This window comes from Atractosteus spatula, chromosome 25 (assembly GCF_055471065.1).
Source record: "Atractosteus spatula isolate fAtrSpa1 chromosome 25, fAtrSpa1.hap1, whole genome shotgun sequence".
Classification (NCBI taxonomy): Eukaryota; Metazoa; Chordata; class Actinopteri; order Semionotiformes; family Lepisosteidae; genus Atractosteus; species Atractosteus spatula.
The window spans coordinates 14,499,044-14,515,941 of NC_142730.1; the positions used below are offsets into that span (position 1 = coordinate 14,499,044).

At 47.2% G+C, this 16,898-nt stretch overlaps 8 non-coding genes across 8 annotated transcripts; 4 read left to right on the plus strand and 4 right to left on the minus strand.

Annotated features, from left to right (window-relative positions):
* Positions 1-899: 899 nt before the first annotated feature.
* Positions 900-972, minus strand: trnak-cuu (transfer RNA lysine (anticodon CUU)). Its single transcript has one exon. It is a non-coding gene; the product is annotated as a tRNA-Lys (tRNA).
* Positions 973-2,146: 1,174 nt separating this feature from the next.
* trnal-cag (transfer RNA leucine (anticodon CAG)) lies at positions 2,147-2,229 on the plus strand. The gene has a single exon. It is a non-coding gene; the product is annotated as a tRNA-Leu (tRNA).
* A 3,288-nt stretch (positions 2,230-5,517) lies between these two features.
* trnak-cuu (transfer RNA lysine (anticodon CUU)) lies at positions 5,518-5,590 on the minus strand. The gene has a single exon. It is a non-coding gene; the product is annotated as a tRNA-Lys (tRNA).
* A 1,174-nt stretch (positions 5,591-6,764) lies between these two features.
* trnal-cag (transfer RNA leucine (anticodon CAG)) lies at positions 6,765-6,847 on the plus strand. Its single transcript has one exon. It is a non-coding gene; the product is annotated as a tRNA-Leu (tRNA).
* Positions 6,848-10,135: 3,288 nt separating this feature from the next.
* Positions 10,136-10,208, minus strand: trnak-cuu (transfer RNA lysine (anticodon CUU)). The gene has a single exon. It is a non-coding gene; the product is annotated as a tRNA-Lys (tRNA).
* Positions 10,209-11,382: 1,174 nt separating this feature from the next.
* On the plus strand, positions 11,383-11,465 carry trnal-cag (transfer RNA leucine (anticodon CAG)). Its single transcript has one exon. It is a non-coding gene; the product is annotated as a tRNA-Leu (tRNA).
* A 3,293-nt stretch (positions 11,466-14,758) lies between these two features.
* trnak-cuu (transfer RNA lysine (anticodon CUU)) lies at positions 14,759-14,831 on the minus strand. The gene has a single exon. It is a non-coding gene; the product is annotated as a tRNA-Lys (tRNA).
* A 1,174-nt stretch (positions 14,832-16,005) lies between these two features.
* On the plus strand, positions 16,006-16,088 carry trnal-cag (transfer RNA leucine (anticodon CAG)). Its single transcript has one exon. It is a non-coding gene; the product is annotated as a tRNA-Leu (tRNA).
* The last annotated feature ends 810 nt before the right edge of the window (positions 16,089-16,898 follow it).

Consider the following 16,898-nt stretch of genomic DNA (forward strand, 5'->3'; position numbering starts at 1 on the left):
CGGCAAGAGCAGTTTGAGCAGCTCTGGCCTCTCAAGCGCTTTACAAAGTGATCGGCACCTCGATAGGCAGTTTAGAAGGCTGAGAATGATGCTGGAAGCACAGCGACGTTCTAAAACCAGCGCTTGAAAAGCATCTGCATACATAAAATGTCCATTTCTCAAAAGCTAAATCTGCAGCTTCAGAAGATTGTCAGCTGTATGTTTTCGTTCTTTGTTTCCTTTTTTTACATGACAAGCTTTCGAGAAATGAACTGTCGTTTGTGATGAAGGCTGCATTCGAAATTGTGCATCTAGCTTAGTTCAATGAAATCGGAACGTGCGCCTGTCTCAAACGGATGGCTCTTTGCAGGCACACTACGGAAACCTGCGGGCGCAAGTTGGGAGAAGTGACTCTTGCAGAGTGTCGAGCTTCGAGAACAGGACTCCGCTCAGGAAGATATTGCCACGTGTTGAAGAGTTGCTTTTCGCCATTTCTTTCCCATATTTTTCCAGTGCGGTTCAAAATGTTACGTACGTACGTGTTACCTGCAAAATCACAGTGAAACTGTTATGGCGAAAAGATTCCAAATAGTTATTGTATTAGAATAGCTCTGCAATTTCTTAGCCTTCGTACACGCAGTGTTTAAGGAAAGGCTAGAGTAAATGAAACTGTAAATAGACAGGAGCTCTTATCAGTTTTCATACAAGTTATGATGGCTGCAGCTCCTATCTGCGTCAGAGTGACCGGAGCCAACGGATTGTCTGCGGAACCTTTGATTTATCTCTCGGGCAAAGAGATAGATAAGCCCTTTTCATCTCAGTTTCATCACACCTGTGCATTAAAGTTTAGTGCTCGGTACCATCAAGGTGTAAGAGGGTCAAGGATGAGCACGAAACTTTGTTAATAAGGAGACGGGCACCACCCAACGTGGGGCTCGAACCCACGACCCTGAGATTAAGAGTCTCATGCTCTACCGACTGAGCTAGCCGGGCGCCAGGGAAGCAAGGGGTTAACGTGTCCCTGTTGACGTCAATTGGACAAGGTATACTTCCTGGCTTTTCATCATGTGGTGACCGGATTCGAGAGTAGCACACCCTGTTCTTTGTTGATTACTGTACCTCAAGCAGCGCAAATGTCAGTAATCATTGAAATGTACGACCTACAATCTCCTCAGCATGCCCGCGTGGACTCCTCTGTGATCATCCTTCTACGTTCTGCTGTAGTTTTCATGCAAGTGAAAACCGTGCTCCAAATAACAACGGCACAGTTGTATCCTGCGGTAAGCATTCTTCTAATTCCATCGTTTTGCTCCAGGGAAAAGGTAGCGCATCATAGTGTTGATATTCCAAGGTCTCAGAGTCCGTATTGGATGGCTTGGATGCAGACATCGCTCAGAGCTCCCAGTATGATTTTCCCGAGTTCAGTTTTGCAGTGTCTTAGTGCTTTCCTGCTTCCAGTGGGTCTTTGAATGCTCTGCTAAGTAGAGACGTGACATAATTACTAATGCGACCGACTGTGCTGGCTGTTCCTGGTTAATAATGATTAATGCGAGAAATCAATATAAACATAACTGCTTCGATTTCGAGGTTCACTTGAAGCATTCGAAGAAACTATCAAAGATCTCAGAACAACCGAAGACACATTTGGTCATCTCCGTATTGGTGAAGATGAAAGAGTCCCGCAAGTGTCAAGCTTGCACAAACACACACGAGAGAGAAACTCAGAACAGAACTTAAGGAAAGGGAGATCCACACTACTTTAATGCACTTTGCTAACCCAATGGAATGCTTATGAACCATGCGTAAGACACATGTAGCAGAGGATGGTTTCGATCCATCGACCTCTGGGTTATGGGCCCAGCACACTTCCGCTGCGCCACTCTGCTGACGGCCATCCTACGCGTTCCACCTAACTGCTCTTTGTATTTCCTACATAAGTGATGAAAGAGTTGAAAGTTTCAGTGACAAACGCAGACGTCACTTTGAGCGCTTGGTGTTTTGTAGCACAAATCATCACACGCTGCTCTACACTGGATTATAAAGGCCGACACATTTTCCAAACATTTTAATGCTGGAGTCACACTGTAGTATTAATAACAGTGCGATACTCGAAGAGCGTAGTGGGATCGCGGTGGCTCATCAGACCGCTTTGGGGGAGAGGGCTGGCGTCAGGATGGCCGAGCGGTCTAAGGCGCTGCGTTCAGGTCGCAGTCTCCCCTGGAGGCGTGGGTTCGAATCCCACTCCTGACAAAAAGCTTGCTCCATTCCCTCTCCAGTCGGGTGCACATGGGTGAAGCAGCCTGACGTAGGAGACGTGCACCTATAGGCACGCGCGTGTCCCATACCTCTCCTGATTTAGCTCGTACTCCATAGGATGGAAGCGGCTGCTCTGGCTTTTTCACTCGAATATAATCTGATCGCAACAGAAGGCCGTGCAGCCCAGTGCTGGTTTAAGAATGCCTCGTGTCTTCAGGCCCCTATTCCATCAGGTTACCCCTTTGGAATAGTCGTCCGAAAATGACGGAAAAGGAGAAGCACGTAAGCTCCCACAAACTGCGTTAGCATTAGCGGTTGGAATCTGATGGGAGAAAAGCAACCCGGCTCGCCGTCAAGCAATCCATCCCTGGTCTCCCACGTGACGGGCGGGAATACGCACCACTATACTAACGAGGAGCGCTTGCTTGGCGCTTGAAGACACTTCCTCTTGCGGCTACTACTGTTTCCGGTTTCGCCTTTTATTTTCATTCCTCCCAGAGGAGCGCATGAAAACGTTTCCATCTGCGCCATCCTCACCCCTCCACTGCTATGGTCACTGCTCCTCCTGGTGCACTGCAAACACCTATTCAGTCGGTTCTTTCAGTTTGAATAGTTAGATCTTCAAAGGCTGGAAGTAGGGCGCAAGGCATGCCAATGCCAAAAGCGTGGTTGTCTGCTTCCAAGTGTGAAATGTCGCTGGGGGACGCTGAAGACATGACTTCCAAGGCAGCAGGTCCAAGCGATTTAGCGTTTGTACAAGAAGCAGGAAGAGAGAAACGGCACTCCGCCTTTTTCTGGGCAGGCGCACGGCGACACGAGAAGGAAGCCGTAGTCGGCAGGATTCGACCCGGCGCGGGGAGAGCCCAATGGCTTTCTAGTCCATCGCCTTAACCGCTCGGCCACAACTACAGGGAGCGCCGCCGCGCCGTCTTGCGATCATTTAACACGGAGGGCGAGGCGGCGGAGGTAACCTTTTTCAACGTCGCTCTCCGTTTCAAAAAAAAGGCAAATGACATGCTAGCACTCAGACACCCCTCAGAAGATTGAAGGGTGGCTTAAAGCTGGAATGATTAGGTCTCCCCGCTCCGACACCAAAATGGAACTTCGTTAGGCAGAGAGAAAGCAACATCGGAGGAGCGTGAACAAGACTTTAGAAGCTGCTCCACACGGCACTTTGAATCGCAGACATAGCAGTGTTAGAGGCAGGAATCGCCTTTGCGAACGCGATGAGAAACAGAACGCAAGCTCAGGTCCTGCGGTTTAATAAGCAGGCACGACTTTCATGCGACTGCACATTTCTTTTCTGGAGCGAGTTGACTTTCAGCTTCAAGAAATTCACACAACTTCCGAAATCCGAAATACAAATCTGGCTCATCGCTGCACAAGAAATGCCGCCGGCTGGCAAGAAAATGACAGCGATGTTTTTCCTTAACGACAAACTTCCGATGGAGAAAAACAACGGCGGTATGTCGTGGAAATTTAACTATCAAGGAAGCCACAAGAGAGAGTTCTCACCTGAGTAAGGTCTTTATTTCAATATTGCAATATTGGGAGCCCTGTTGCCACTTCGCAAAGTGCAACCGGAGACTCAATTTGTTACAAGCAGTACAGGGTTTTTATAAGACGTTGCGCTGTAAAAAAGCTCAGTGCTTTGTCCCTTCAAAAGCTTCCCCTTTCCCTAAGACAAAACAGATTACAACATAGAACGAGAGAAGAAGCACTAGATTTGTTATTCAAAGCTTATCAGTTACTTTCGGCTAATTCTAACGACCCAGACAGCATATATTGTTTTGGTACATTGTCTTCTAAAGTTACCCAAACAGTGTACTTTGTTGACGCACTGTTTTCTAAAATTCTGCACGTACTGTAGCACAGCAATTACATCCTTGAAATATATTATCTAAAAGCACCAATATATTTTTTTCAAAGCTCTCTACATTTTAAGAATCAATTTACTTATTAGATTTCCACTTCAGGTGCGTGTCTGTCGGCTTGATTCAGTTTAATGCAAGTATTCATTCTCTTTCTGGAACATACAGCTTGCGACAGATGAAATACAATTCTTGGCTTTTCTGGGTGGGTGCAGAAGAAATCCTGCCGGCTGCTTCTGGAAAAGAATTCCAGCCTTTTTTACTCTTTAACCAGAAACTTGCGAATGATACAAAGCAAGCGGGGGGCGTTTCTGTGCAGCTGTTAACTGAACGGCTGCTGGTTCAAGCCCACCCAGGGCTTGTTCCGATTTCAACATCATGCCCCCTAAAGGTAGACTGGATTTCTTTGCGAAACATTCACCCTTTGGACATTTCAGGAAAGGTGCGTGTCGATGCAAGACTTGAAAAGCTTTCCATACAACGAAAAAAATAGTGCTTTTGATTGAAGGAAACGGCAAGAGCAGTTTGAGCAGCTCTGGCCTCTCAAGCGCTTTACAAAGTGATCGGCACCTCGATAGGCAGTTTAGAAGGCTGAGAATGATGCTGGAAGCACAGCGACGTTCTAAAACCAGCGCTTGAAAAGCATCTGCATACATAAAATGTCCATTTCTCAAAAGCTAAATCTGCAGCTTCAGAAGATTGTCAGCTGTATGTTTTCGTTCTTTGTTTCCTTTTTTTACATGACAAGCTTTCGAGAAATGAACTTTCGTTTGTGATGAAGGCTGCATTCGAAATTGTGCATCTAGCTTAGTTCAATGAAATCGGAACGTGCGCCTGTCTCAAACGGATGGCTCTTTGCAGGCACACTACGGAAACCTGCGGGCGCAAGTTGGGAGAAGTGACTCTTGCAGAGTGTCGAGCTTCGAGAACAGGACTCCGCTCAGGAAGATATTGCCACGTGTTGAAGAGTTGCTTTTCGCCATTTCTTTCCCATATTTTTCTAGTGCGGTTCAAAATGTTACGTACGTACGTGTTACCTGCAAAATCACAGTGAAACTGTTATGGCGAAAAGATTCCAAATAGTTATTGTATTAGAATAGCTCTGCAATTTCTTAGCCTTCGTACACGCAGTGTTTAAGGAAAGGCTAGAGTAAATGAAACTGTAAATAGACAGGAGCTCTTATCAGTTTTCATACAAGTTATGATGGCTGCAGCTCCTATCTGCGTCAGAGTGACCGGAGCCAACGGATTGTCTGCGGAACCTTTGATTTATCTCTCGGGCAAAGAGATAGATAAGCCCTTTTCATCTCAGTTTCATCACACCTGTGCATTAAAGTTTAGTGCTCGGTACCATCAAGGTGTAAGAGGGTCAAGGATGAGCACGAAACTTTGTTAATAAGGAGACGGGCACCGCCCAACGTGGGGCTCGAACCCACGACCCTGAGATTAAGAGTCTCATGCTCTACCGACTGAGCTAGCCGGGCGCCAGGGAAGCAAGGGGTTAACGTGTCCCTGTTGACGTCAATTGGACAAGGTATACTTCCTGGCTTTTCATCATGTGGTGACCGGATTCGAGAGTAGCACACCCTGTTCTTTGTTGATTACTGTACCTCAAGCAGCGCAAATGTCAGTAATCATTGAAATGTACGACCTACAATCTCCTCAGCATGCCCGCGTGGACTCCTCTGTGATCATCCTTCTACGTTCTGCTGTAGTTTTCATGCAAGTGAAAACCGTGCTCCAAATAACAACGGCACAGTTGTATCCTGCGGTAAGCATTCTTCTAATTCCATCGTTTTGCTCCAGGGAAAAGGTAGCGCATCATAGTGTTGATATTCCAAGGTCTCAGAGTCCGTATTGGATGGCTTGGATGCAGACATCGCTCAGAGCTCCCAGTATGATTTTCCCGAGTTCAGTTTTGCAGTGTCTTAGTGCTTTCCTGCTTCCAGTGGGTCTTTGAATGCTCTGCTAAGTAGAGACGTGACATAATTACTAATGCGACCGACTGTGCTGGCTGTTCCTGGTTAATAATGATTAATGCGAGAAATCAATATAAACATAACTGCTTCGATTTCGAGGTTCACTTGAAGCATTCGAAGAAACTATCAAAGATCTCAGAACAACCGAAGACACATTTGGTCATCTCCGTATTGGTGAAGATGAAAGAGTCCCGCAAGTGTCAAGCTTGCACAAACACACACGAGAGAGAAACTCAGAACAGAACTTAAGGAAAGGGAGATCCACACTACTTTAATGCACTTTGCTAACCCAATGGAATGCTTATGAACCATGCGTAAGACACATGTAGCAGAGGATGGTTTCGATCCATCGACCTCTGGGTTATGGGCCCAGCACACTTCCGCTGCGCCACTCTGCTGACGGCCATCCTACGCGTTCCACCTAACTGCTCTTTGTATTTCCTACATAAGTGATGAAAGAGTTGAAAGTTTCAGTGACAAACGCAGACGTCACTTTGAGCGCTTGGTGTTTTGTAGCACAAATCATCACACGCTGCTCTACACTGGATTATAAAGGCCGACACATTTTCCAAACATTTTAATGCTGGAGTCACACTGTAGTATTAATAACAGTGCGATACTCGAAGAGCGTAGTGGGATCGCGGTGGCTCATCAGACCGCTTTGGGGGAGAGGGCTGGCGTCAGGATGGCCGAGCGGTCTAAGGCGCTGCGTTCAGGTCGCAGTCTCCCCTGGAGGCGTGGGTTCGAATCCCACTCCTGACAAAAAGCTTGCTCCATTCCCTCTCCAGTCGGGTGCACATGGGTGAAGCAGCCTGACGTAGGAGACGTGCACCTATAGGCACGCGCGTGTCCCATACCTCTCCTGATTTAGCTCGTACTCCATAGGATGGAAGCGGCTGCTCTGGCTTTTTCACTCGAATATAATCTGATCGCAACAGAAGGCCGTGCAGCCCAGTGCTGGTTTAAGAATGCCTCGTGTCTTCAGGCCCCTATTCCATCAGGTTACCCCTTTGGAATAGTCGTCCGAAAATGACGGAAAAGGAGAAGCACGTAAGCTCCCACAAACTGCGTTAGCATTAGCGGTTGGAATCTGATGGGAGAAAAGCAACCCGGCTCGCCGTCAAGCAATCCATCCCTGGTCTCCCACGTGACGGGCGGGAATACGCACCACTATACTAACGAGGAGCGCTTGCTTGGCGCTTGAAGACACTTCCTCTTGCGGCTACTACTGTTTCCGGTTTCGCCTTTTATTTTCATTCCTCCCAGAGGAGCGCATGAAAACGTTTCCATCTGCGCCATCCTCACCCCTCCACTGCTATGGTCACTGCTCCTCCTGGTGCACTGCAAACACCTATTCAGTCGGTTCTTTCAGTTTGAATAGTTAGATCTTCAAAGGCTGGAAGTAGGGCGCAAGGCATGCCAATGCCAAAAGCGTGGTTGTCTGCTTCCAAGTGTGAAATGTCGCTGGGGGACGCTGAAGACATGACTTCCAAGGCAGCAGGTCCAAGCGATTTAGCGTTTGTACAAGAAGCAGGAAGAGAGAAACGGCACTCCGCCTTTTTCTGGGCAGGCGCACGGCGACACGAGAAGGAAGCCGTAGTCGGCAGGATTCGACCCGGCGCGGGGAGAGCCCAATGGCTTTCTAGTCCATCGCCTTAACCGCTCGGCCACAACTACAGGGAGCGCCGCCGCGCCGTCTTGCGATCATTTAACACGGAGGGCGAGGCGGCGGAGGTAACCTTTTTCAACGTCGCTCTCCGTTTCAAAAAAAAGGCAAATGACATGCTAGCACTCAGACACCCCTCAGAAGATTGAAGGGTGGCTTAAAGCTGGAATGATTAGGTCTCCCCGCTCCGACACCAAAATGGAACTTCGTTAGGCAGAGAGAAAGCAACATCGGAGGAGCGTGAACAAGACTTTAGAAGCTGCTCCACACGGCACTTTGAATCGCAGACATAGCAGTGTTAGAGGCAGGAATCGCCTTTGCGAACGCGATGAGAAACAGAACGCAAGCTCAGGTCCTGCGGTTTAATAAGCAGGCACGACTTTCATGCGACTGCACATTTCTTTTCTGGAGCGAGTTGACTTTCAGCTTCAAGAAATTCACACAACTTCCGAAATCCGAAATACAAATCTGGCTCATCGCTGCACAAGAAATGCCGCCGGCTGGCAAGAAAATGACAGCGATGTTTTTCCTTAACGACAAACTTCCGATGGAGAAAAACAACGGCGGTATGTCGTGGAAATTTAACTATCAAGGAAGCCACAAGAGAGAGTTCTCACCTGAGTAAGGTCTTTATTTCAATATTGCAATATTGGGAGCCCTGTTGCCACTTCGCAAAGTGCAACCGGAGACTCAATTTGTTACAAGCAGTACAGGGTTTTTATAAGACGTTGCGCTGTAAAAAAGCTCAGTGCTTTGTCCCTTCAAAAGCTTCCCCTTTCCCTAAGACAAAACAGATTACAACATAGAACGAGAGAAGAAGCACTAGATTTGTTATTCAAAGCTTATCAGTTACTTTCGGCTAATTCTAACGACCCAGACAGCATATATTGTTTTGGTACATTGTCTTCTAAAGTTACCCAAACAGTGTACTTTGTTGACGCACTGTTTTCTAAAATTCTGCACGTACTGTAGCACAGCAATTACATCCTTGAAATATATTATCTAAAAGCACCAATATATTTTTTTCAAAGCTCTCTACATTTTAAGAATCAATTTACTTATTAGATTTCCACTTCAGGTGCGTGTCTGTCGGCTTGATTCAGTTTAATGCAAGTATTCATTCTCTTTCTGGAACATACAGCTTGCGACAGATGAAATACAATTCTTGGCTTTTCTGGGTGGGTGCAGAAGAAATCCTGCCGGCTGCTTCTGGAAAAGAATTCCAGCCTTTTTTACTCTTTAACCAGAAACTTGCGAATGATACAAAGCAAGCGGGGGGCGTTTCTGTGCAGCTGTTAACTGAACGGCTGCTGGTTCAAGCCCACCCAGGGCTTGTTCCGATTTCAACATCATGCCCCCTAAAGGTAGACTGGATTTCTTTGCGAAACATTCACCCTTTGGACATTTCAGGAAAGGTGCGTGTCGATGCAAGACTTGAAAAGCTTTCCATACAACGAAAAAAATAGTGCTTTTGATTGAAGGAAACGGCAAGAGCAGTTTGAGCAGCTCTGGCCTCTCAAGCGCTTTACAAAGTGATCGGCACCTCGATAGGCAGTTTAGAAGGCTGAGAATGATGCTGGAAGCACAGCGACGTTCTAAAACCAGCGCTTGAAAAGCATCTGCATACATAAAATGTCCATTTCTCAAAAGCTAAATCTGCAGCTTCAGAAGATTGTCAGCTGTATGTTTTCGTTCTTTGTTTCCTTTTTTTACATGACAAGCTTTCGAGAAATGAACTTTCGTTTGTGATGAAGGCTGCATTCGAAATTGTGCATCTAGCTTAGTTCAATGAAATCGGAACGTGCGCCTGTCTCAAACGGATGGCTCTTTGCAGGCACACTACGGAAACCTGCGGGCGCAAGTTGGGAGAAGTGACTCTTGCAGAGTGTCGAGCTTCGAGAACAGGACTCCGCTCAGGAAGATATTGCCACGTGTTGAAGAGTTGCTTTTCGCCATTTCTTTCCCATATTTTTCTAGTGCGGTTCAAAATGTTACGTACGTACGTGTTACCTGCAAAATCACAGTGAAACTGTTATGGCGAAAAGATTCCAAATAGTTATTGTATTAGAATAGCTCTGCAATTTCTTAGCCTTCGTACACGCAGTGTTTAAGGAAAGGCTAGAGTAAATGAAACTGTAAATAGACAGGAGCTCTTATCAGTTTTCATACAAGTTATGATGGCTGCAGCTCCTATCTGCGTCAGAGTGACCGGAGCCAACGGATTGTCTGCGGAACCTTTGATTTATCTCTCGGGCAAAGAGATAGATAAGCCCTTTTCATCTCAGTTTCATCACACCTGTGCATTAAAGTTTAGTGCTCGGTACCATCAAGGTGTAAGAGGGTCAAGGATGAGCACGAAACTTTGTTAATAAGGAGACGGGCACCGCCCAACGTGGGGCTCGAACCCACGACCCTGAGATTAAGAGTCTCATGCTCTACCGACTGAGCTAGCCGGGCGCCAGGGAAGCAAGGGGTTAACGTGTCCCTGTTGACGTCAATTGGACAAGGTATACTTCCTGGCTTTTCATCATGTGGTGACCGGATTCGAGAGTAGCACACCCTGTTCTTTGTTGATTACTGTACCTCAAGCAGCGCAAATGTCAGTAATCATTGAAATGTACGACCTACAATCTCCTCAGCATGCCCGCGTGGACTCCTCTGTGATCATCCTTCTACGTTCTGCTGTAGTTTTCATGCAAGTGAAAACCGTGCTCCAAATAACAACGGCACAGTTGTATCCTGCGGTAAGCATTCTTCTAATTCCATCGTTTTGCTCCAGGGAAAAGGTAGCGCATCATAGTGTTGATATTCCAAGGTCTCAGAGTCCGTATTGGATGGCTTGGATGCAGACATCGCTCAGAGCTCCCAGTATGATTTTCCCGAGTTCAGTTTTGCAGTGTCTTAGTGCTTTCCTGCTTCCAGTGGGTCTTTGAATGCTCTGCTAAGTAGAGACGTGACATAATTACTAATGCGACCGACTGTGCTGGCTGTTCCTGGTTAATAATGATTAATGCGAGAAATCAATATAAACATAACTGCTTCGATTTCGAGGTTCACTTGAAGCATTCGAAGAAACTATCAAAGATCTCAGAACAACCGAAGACACATTTGGTCATCTCCGTATTGGTGAAGATGAAAGAGTCCCGCAAGTGTCAAGCTTGCACAAACACACACGAGAGAGAAACTCAGAACAGAACTTAAGGAAAGGGAGATCCACACTACTTTAATGCACTTTGCTAACCCAATGGAATGCTTATGAACCATGCGTAAGACACATGTAGCAGAGAATGGTTTCGATCCATCGACCTCTGGGTTATGGGCCCAGCACACTTCCGCTGCGCCACTCTGCTGACGGCCATCCTACGCGTTCCACCTAACTGCTCTTTGTATTTCCTACATAAGTGATGAAAGAGTTGAAAGTTTCAGTGACAAACGCAGACGTCACTTTGAGCGCTTGGTGTTTTGTAGCACAAATCATCACACGCTGCTCTACACTGGATTATAAAGGCCGACACATTTTCCAAACATTTTAATGCTGGAGTCACACTGTAGTATTAATAACAGTGCGATACTCGAAGAGCGTAGTGGGATCGCGGTGGCTCATCAGACCGCTTTGGGGGAGAGGGCTGGCGTCAGGATGGCCGAGCGGTCTAAGGCGCTGCGTTCAGGTCGCAGTCTCCCCTGGAGGCGTGGGTTCGAATCCCACTCCTGGCAAAAAGCTTGCTCCATTCCCTCTCCAGTCGGGTGCACATGGGTGAAGCAGCCTGACGTAGGAGACGTGCACCTATAGGCACGCGCGTGTCCCATACCTCTCCTGATTTAGCTCGTACTCCATAGGATGGAAGCGGCTGCTCTGGCTTTTTCACTCGAATATAATCTGATCGCAACAGAAGGCCGTGCAGCCCAGTGCTGGTTTAAGAATGCCTCGTGTCTTCAGGCCCCTATTCCATCAGGTTACCCCTTTGGAATAGTCGTCCGAAAATGACGGAAAAGGAGAAGCACGTAAGCTCCCACAAACTGCGTTAGCATTAGCGGTTGGAATCTGATGGGAGAAAAGCAACCCGGCTCGCCGTCAAGCAATCCATCCCTGGTCTCCCACGTGACGGGCGGGAATACGCACCACTATACTAACGAGGAGCGCTTGCTTGGCGCTTGAAGACACTTCCTCTTGCGGCTACTACTGTTTCCGGTTTCGCCTTTTATTTTCATTCCTCCCAGAGGAGCGCATGAAAACGTTTCCATCTGTGCCATCCTCACCCCTCCACTGCTATGGTCACTGCTCCTCCTGGTGCACTGCAAACACCTATTCAGTCGGTTCTTTCAGTTTGAATAATTAGATCTTCAAAGGCTGGAAGTAGGGCGCAAGGCATGCCAATGCCAAAAGCGTGGTTGTCTGCTTCCAAGTGTGAAATGTCGCTGGGGGACGCTGAAGACATGACTTCCAAGGCAGCAGGTCCAAGCGATTTAGCGTTTGTACAAGAAGCAGGAAGAGAGAAACGGCACTCCGCCTTTTTCTGGGCAGGCGCACGGCGACACGAGAAGGACGCCGTAGTCGGCAGGATTCGACCCGGCGCGGGGAGAGCCCAATGGCTTTCTAGTCCATCGCCTTAACCGCTCGGCCACAACTACAGGGAGCGCCGCCGCCGCCGTCTTGCGATCATTTAACACGGAGGGCGAGGCGGCGGAGGTAACCTTTTTCAACGTCGCTCTCCGTTTCAAAAAAAAAAAAGGCAAATGACATGCTAGCACTCAGACACCCCTCAGAAGATTGAAGGGTGGCTTAAAGCTGGAATGATTAGGTCTCCCCGCTCCGACACCAAAATGGAACTTCGTTAGGCAGAGAGAAAGCAACATCGGAGGAGCGTGAACAAGACTTTAGAAGCTGCTCCACACGGCACTTTGAATCGCAGACATAGCAGTGTTAGAGGCAGGAATCGCCTTTGCGAACGCGATGAGAAACAGAACGCAAGCTCAGGTCCTGCGGTTTAATAAGCAGGCACGGCTTTCATGCGACTGCACATTTCTTTTCTGGAGCGAGTTGACTTTCAGCTTCAAGAAATTCACACAACTTCCGAAATCCGAAATACAAATCTGGCTCATCGCTGCACAAGAAATGCCGCCGGCTGGCAAGAAAATGACAGCGATGTTTTTCCTTAACGACAAACTTCCGATGGAGAAAAACAACGGCGGTGTGTCGTGGAAATTTAACTATCAAGGAAGCCACAAGAGAGAGTTCTCACCTGAGTAAGGTCTTTATTTCAATATTGCAATATTGGGAGCCCTGTTGCCACTTCGCAAAGTGCAACCGGAGACTCAATTTGTTACAAGCAGTACAGGGTTTTTATAAGACGTTGCGCTGTAAAAAAGCTCAGTGCTTTGTCCCTTCAAAAGCTTCCCCTTTCCCTAAGACAAAACAGATTACAACATAGAACGAGAGAAGAAGCACTAGATTTGTTATTCAAAGCTTATCAGTTACTTTCGGCTAATTCTAACGACCCAGACAGCATATATTGTTTTGGTACATTGTCTTCTAAAGTTACCCAAACAGTGTACTTTGTTGACGCACTGTTTTCTAAAATTCTGCACGTACTGTAGCACAGCAATTACATCCTTGAAATATATTATCTAAAAGCACCAATATATTTTTTTCAAAGCTCTCTACATTTTAAGAATCAATTTACTTATTAGATTTCCACTTCAGGTGCGTGTCTGTCGGCTTGATTCAGTTTAATGCAAGTATTCATTCTCTTTCTGGAACATACAGCTTGCGACAGATGAAATACAATTCTTGGCTTTTCTGGGTGGGTGCAGAAGAAATCCTGCCGGCTGCTTCTGGAAAAGAATTCCAGCCTTTTTTACTCTTTAACCAGAAACTTGCGAATGATACAAAGCAAGCGGGGGGCGTTTCTGTGCAGCTGTTAACTGAACGGCTGCTGGTTCAAGCCCACCCAGGGCTTGTTCCGATTTCAACATCATGCCCCCTAAAGGTAGACTGAATTTCTTTGCGAAACATTCACCCTTTGGACATTTCAGGAAAGGTGCGTGTCGATGCAAGACTTGAAAAGCTTTCCATACAACGAAAAAAATAGTGCTTTTGATTGAAGGAAACGGCAAGAGCAGTTTGAGCAGCTCTGGCCTCTCAAGCGCTTTACAAAGTGATCGGCACCTCGATAGGCAGTTTAGAAGGCTGAGAATGATGCTGGAAGCACAGCGACGTTCTAAAACCAGCGCTTGAAAAGCATCTGCATACATAAAATGTCCATTTCTCAAAAGCTAAATCTGCAGCTTCAGAAGATTGTCAGCTGTATGTTTTCGTTCTTTGTTTCCTTTTTTTACATGACAAGCTTTCGAGAAATGAACTGTCGTTTGTGATGAAGGCTGCATTCGAAATTGTGCATCTAGCTTAGTTCAATGAAATCGGAACGTGCGCCTGTCTCAAACGGATGGCTCTTTGCAGGCACACTACGGAAACCTGCGGGCGCAAGTTGGGAGAAGTGACTCTTGCAGAGTGTCGAGCTTCGAGAACAGGACTCCGCTCAGGAAGATATTGCCACGTGTTGAAGAGTTGCTTTTCGCCATTTCTTTCCCATATTTTTCCAGTGCGGTTCAAAATGTTACGTACGTACGTGTTACCTGCAAAATCACAGTGAAACTGTTATGGCGAAAAGATTCCAAATAGTTATTGTATTAGAATAGCTCTGCAATTTCTTAGCCTTCGTACACGCAGTGTTTAAGGAAAGGCTAGAGTAAATGAAACTGTAAATAGACAGGAGCTCTTATCAGTTTTCATACAAGTTATGATGGCTGCAGCTCCTATCTGCGTCAGAGTGACCGGAGCCAACGGATTGTCTGCGGAACCTTTGATTTATCTCTCGGGCAAAGAGCTAGATAAGCCCTTTTCATCTCAGTTTCATCACACCTGTGCATTAAAGTTTAGTGCTCGGTACCATCAAGGTGTAAGAGGGTCAAGGATGAGCACGAAACTTTGTTAATAAGGAGACGGGCACCGCCCAACGTGGGGCTCGAACCCACGACCCTGAGATTAAGAGTCTCATGCTCTACCGACTGAGCTAGCCGGGCGCCAGGGAAGCAAGGGGTTAACGTGTCCCTGTTGACGTCAATTGGACAAGGTATACTTCCTGGCTTTTCATCATGTGGTGACCGGATTCGAGAGTAGCACACCCTGTTCTTTGTTGATTACTGTACCTCAAGCAGCGCAAATGTCAGTAATCATTGAAATGTACGACCTACAATCTCCTCAGCATGCCCGCGTGGACTCCTCTGTGATCATCCTTCTACGTTCTGCTGTAGTTTTCATGCAAGTGAAAACCGTGCTCCAAATAACAACGGCACAGTTGTATCCTGCGGTAAGCATTCTTCTAATTCCATCGTTTTGCTCCAGGGAAAAGGTAGCGCATCATAGTGTTGATATTCCAAGGTCTCAGAGTCCGTATTGGATGGCTTGGATGCAGACATCGCTCAGAGCTCCCAGTATGATTTTCCCGAGTTCAGTTTTGCAGTGTCTTAGTGCTTTCCTGCTTCCAGTGGGTCTTTGAATGCTCTGCTAAGTAGAGACGTGACATAATTACTAATGCGACCGACTGTGCTGGCTGTTCCTGGTTAATAATGATTAATGCGAGAAATCAATATAAACATAACTGCTTCGATTTCGAGGTTCACTTGAAGCATTCGAAGAAACTATCAAAGATCTCAGAACAACCGAAGACACATTTGGTCATCTCCGTATTGGTGAAGATGAAAGAGTCCCGCAAGTGTCAAGCTTGCACAAACACACACGAGAGAGAAACTCAGAACAGAACTTAAGGAAAGGGAGATCCACACTACTTTAATGCACTTTGCTAACCCAATGGAATGCTTATGAACCATGCGTAAGACACATGTAGCAGAGGATGGTTTCGATCCATCGACCTCTGGGTTATGGGCCCAGCACACTTCCGCTGCGCCACTCTGCTGACGGCCATCCTACGCGTTCCACCTAACTGCTCTTTGTATTTCCTACATAAGTGATGAAAGAGTTGAAAGTTTCAGTGACAAACGCAGACGTCACTTTGAGCGCTTGGTGTTTTGTAGCACAAATCATCACACGCTGCTCTACACTGGATTATAAAGGCCGACACATTTTCCAAACATTTTAATGCTGGAGTCACACTGTAGTATTAATAACAGTGCGATACTCGAAGAGCGTAGTGGGATCGCGGTGGCTCATCAGACCGCTTTGGGGGAGAGGACTGGCGTCAGGATGGCCGAGCGGTCTAAGGCGCTGCGTTCAGGTCGCAGTCTCCCCTGGAGGCGTGGGTTCGAATCCCACTCCTGACAAAAAGCTTGCTCCATTCCCTCTCCAGTCGGGTGCACATGGGTGAAGCAGCCTGACGTAGGAGACGTGCACCTATAGGCACGCGCGTGTCCCATACCTCTCCTGATTTAGCTCGTACTCCATAGGATGGAAGCGGCTGCTCTGGCTTTTTCACTCGAATATAATCTGATCGCAACAGAAGGCCGTGCAGCCCAGTGCTGGTTTAAGAATGCCTCGTGTCTTCAGGCCCCTATTCCATCAGGTTACCCCTTTGGAATAGTCGTCCGAAAATGACGGAAAAGGAGAAGCACGTAAGCTCCCACAAACTGCGTTAGCATTAGCGGTTGGAATCTGATGGGAGAAAAGCAACCCGGCTCGCCGTCAAGCAATCCATCCCTGGTCTCCCACGTGACGGGCGGGAATACGCACCACTATACTAACGAGGAGCGCTTGCTTGGCGCTTGAAGACACTTCCTCTTGCGGCTACTACTGTTTCCGGTTTCGCCTTTTATTTTCATTCCTCCCAGAGGAGCGCATGAAAACGTTTCCATCTGCGCCATCCTCACCCCTCCACTGCTATGGTCACTGCTCCTCCTGGTGCACTGCAAACACCTATTCAGTCGGTTCTTTCAGTTTGAATAATTAGATCTTCAAAGGCTGGAAGTAGGGCGCAAGGCATGCCAATGCCAAAAGCGTGGTTGTCTGCTTCCAAGTGTGAAATGTCGCTGGGGGACGCTGAAGACATGACTTCCAAGGCAGCAGGTCCAAGCGATTTAGCGTTTGTACAAGAAGCAGGAAGAGAGAAACGGCACTCCGCCTTTTTCTGGGCAGGC